The 3,608-nt window shown below is 41.4% G+C and overlaps 1 pseudogene; it reads right to left on the reverse strand.

Annotated features, from left to right (window-relative positions):
* Positions 1 to 255: 255 nt before the first annotated feature.
* Positions 256 to 3,608, reverse strand: part of LOC102821268 — an 89,450-nt pseudogene continuing 86,097 nt past the window's right edge.

Below are 3,608 nucleotides of genomic sequence, written 5' to 3' on the forward strand. Positions count from 1 at the left end.
CCATTATATAATCTCAATCCAGTTTCCCTTTGGTAATCAAGATCAGATGCACTACCCAATGCAGCAGCTCCCTTTTTTGCCTGTTGATCAAGAGGCGAAAGGAGCTCAAAATAGCCAGGGGGCATTCTTAACTTCTTGTTCAATGGAATCAGTGCTGTATCTCCAGGTCAGAGTATTCCATCCTTTGGAACTAAAACCTCCAGACCCTTAGTACATAGGGCCAAATTGACAGGAAGTAGTCCAATGTAATCAATCTCACCAGTTTGCTGGCTGATCTCTCCAAGGAATGGTCCCATCTCTCAGACAGATTGGAAACTCAGCAATGTCTATACTTAAGTCAACCTTAGTGAATGGTAGCCCATGTTGTTTACCCCATGCATAACTTCCATTCCTGCCACTATGGCCACTTTGCTCATGAGCCTATTGGGCAATGACAGGAGAGGGTGGGGAAAAGGATGATTAATTTCCACAGAACATGTCATCCTGTCTACTTGATTGCTAAAATCCTCCTCTGCTGCGGTAAACCTTTGGGCGCATTCACATGAGACTCAGTTATCTTCACTTCTTTGCCCATTCAGAGAGGTCTATCCAGATACTTCTTTCCCACTCATCCTTGTCACCAATTTTCCAATCATGTTCCTTTCAAGTCGCTGGCCAGCCAGCCAAGCCATTGATTGGCCACAGCTGAAGACTCAGTATACAGTAACACATCTGGACATTTCTCCTTCCAAGCAAAATGAGCAACCAGGTGCATTGCTTGAAGTTCTGCCGATTGAGAGGATTTTCCTTCACCACTGTCCTTCTGAGAAGTCCTAGAAATACTACTGCTGTCCACTTTTGAGTGGTGCCTTGCATATCGTGCAGTCATTTGTAAACCAAGCATGAGTTTTCTCTTCCTCAGTCAACTGATCATAAGAAACTACTCATGAAACCATTGGTGTAGATTCGAACAGGAAGGTAATGTGACAAGAGTGGAGACCATGGGCATTTGGGCCACTTACTCATGCAACTTAATTGTGTCTTCAGGTGCTGTTTGAACTCGGTCTCATGTATACCACTTCCATGTAATTACAGAATGCTGCTGTGCACATCCAACTTTATGACTTTTTAGGTTACACAACACCCAATTCATAATGAGTATGACATGGTGACTTGGTGACCCATGGTTAGACCTGCAGTCTGCTAAGCCAAAAGCTGCTTCTTAGGACAATAGTTATGTGCAGCGAATGGCAGGGATTTGCTCCAAAATCCTAAGTCAATGCTATGGTTCACTAATAGGGATATGCCAAAGACTCCAAACTGCATTTCTATCTGCCACTGCCACTTCAAGCATCATTTAATCAACTGAATCTTATGATCCAAGTGGAAAGAGCAGCTAGCATAGCAACCTCAGCATGTTGCAGAGCCTTCTCTTGTTATGGGTCCAGCTCAAAGTTCATAGCTTTTTGAGTCACTTGATAAATAGACTGATAGCACACACTAAAAAAGTGACTTTTTGAGTCACTTGATAAATAGAGCAGCACACCCAAATTAGGGATATGTTGCTTCCAAAATCCAAAACTGGATCACCAGATATTGTGCCTCCTTTTTAGTTGTGAGAGGAGCCAGATGTAATAACTTATCTGTCACTTTAGTAGGAATACTTCGACATGCCCCATACTACTGAATCTCCAGAAATTTCACTGAGGTGAAAGGTACCTGAGTTTTTGTTGGGTTACTTTCCCACTCTCTAGCACTCAGATGTTTTACCAATAAGTCTAGAGTCATTGACATTTCTTTCTTACTAGGTCCAATCAACAAAATGTCATCCATGTAATGGACCAATGTGCTATCTTGTAGGAGGGAAAGGTGATCAAGGTCCCTGTGGACTAAATTATGACATAGTACTGAAGACTTGATGTACCACTGAGATAGGAGAGTGAAAGTGTACTGTTGGCCTAACCAGCTGAAGGTAAAATGCTTCTGGCAATCCTAAGGAACTGGAATTGAGGAAAAAGCCATTGACCAGATCAATAGCTGCATACCAGGTACCAGGAGATGAATTCATTTGCTCAAGTAATAAAACAATATCTGGAACAGGAGCTGCAATTGGAGTCACCACCTGGCTAAATTTACAGTAAGCCACTGTCATTCTCCAAGATCCTTTTGCTGTTTGCACAGTTCAGATAGGTGAGTTAAATGGGGATGTTGGAGGAATCACCATCTCTGCATCATTCAAGCCCTTCATTGCAGCACTAATCTCTCCAATCCCTTCAGGAATGGGGTATTGGTTTACTGTTTTCCTAGGTTCTAGTGACTTTAACTTGGTTTTCCAACCATAATAGCTTTTATTGCGTATTTTAGGGACAAAATGTGGAGATTCTGAAGTTGCTGAGTATTTCTATTCTGATTATTCATTCTTCAACTGAGGAAATTACTACAGAATGAATTCAGGGGCCCACTGGACTCACAGTAAAATGAACCTTAGCTAAGACTCCATTAATAACTTGACCTCTATATGCCCCTACTTTGATTGGTGGGCCACAGTGACATTTTGGGTCTCCTAGATTAGCGCCAAAGGAGCTCTGCTAGCGTAGTGATTACGAATCAGGCTGTGAACTTCAAGGTCAACAGATTGAAATTACCAGGTGTTCCATAGGAGAAAGATGAGGCTTTCTGCTCCTGTAAAGATTTACAGCCTTAGAAACCCTGTACAGGGTCATTCCATGGCACTTAACCACCACCACCACCAGATTAGTGTCAATTCAGAGCCAGTGTCCAGTAATCCCTGAAAAGTCTGATTATTTCCTTTTTTTGTTTAAAAACATAGATCCCTTTGGGGAAAGCTGGGAGAAAGACTAACAGTTGGCAGTGTAATGGGGTCTTTTCTAAAGAGGACCTGACCACCCCATCATTCAAAGTATTGTAAATCTCTAAACTGACTCGAGTCTGGGAATTGATTGTGTGGCCATGCCTCTCTATTCTGGTGATTCAAGTTAGACTGTCATTTACTTGATCTAGAATTCTTCCTTTTGTACAGATCAAGTAAATATTTAGTAGATTTCTTGCCTATTTCACTCACAAGGACACCCTGTCTAAGCAGCCAATGCCATAAGTCCACACAAGTCAGACTATTCTGATTACTACTTTGATTCTGCAATTCATTATGATAATCACACCCAACTTGTCTTTGTTGATGAGGTGCTGCCACTGGACCCCTACCCCATGGGGTCAAATCAGTCCCATTGTGGTTAAGTATTTTAATTCAATTAGGGCAGTTCCCATGATCAAATCTGTGTTACATAAAATAGCAATCACTCAGTCTTCAGGCATCTAGGATACCTTTCATAATTTTTTACCTCACTGTTGTGGTAAAATTTGTGTCTTCTTGGTATCCATGTGTGGATTTTCTGGGTGTATCCTGATAAATCCACTCTAACATGCCAATTTCCCAAAGCCTTTGATTCTTTCTCTACAGAATACCAAGACAGATCTGGTATTTCACCTGGATGTATCATAGGCCACTGCACAATCCATGCTCCAGTGAACAACTAAATAAACTATTAGCTCCTCTCTTAATTTCTTGGGCTGAATCACTGAATGAAGAATATATTCTTTTTTTTTTTTTT

Source organism: Chrysochloris asiatica, unplaced genomic scaffold, assembly GCF_000296735.1.
Source record: "Chrysochloris asiatica unplaced genomic scaffold, ChrAsi1.0 scaffold00043, whole genome shotgun sequence".
Classification (NCBI taxonomy): domain Eukaryota; kingdom Metazoa; phylum Chordata; class Mammalia; order Afrosoricida; family Chrysochloridae; genus Chrysochloris; species Chrysochloris asiatica.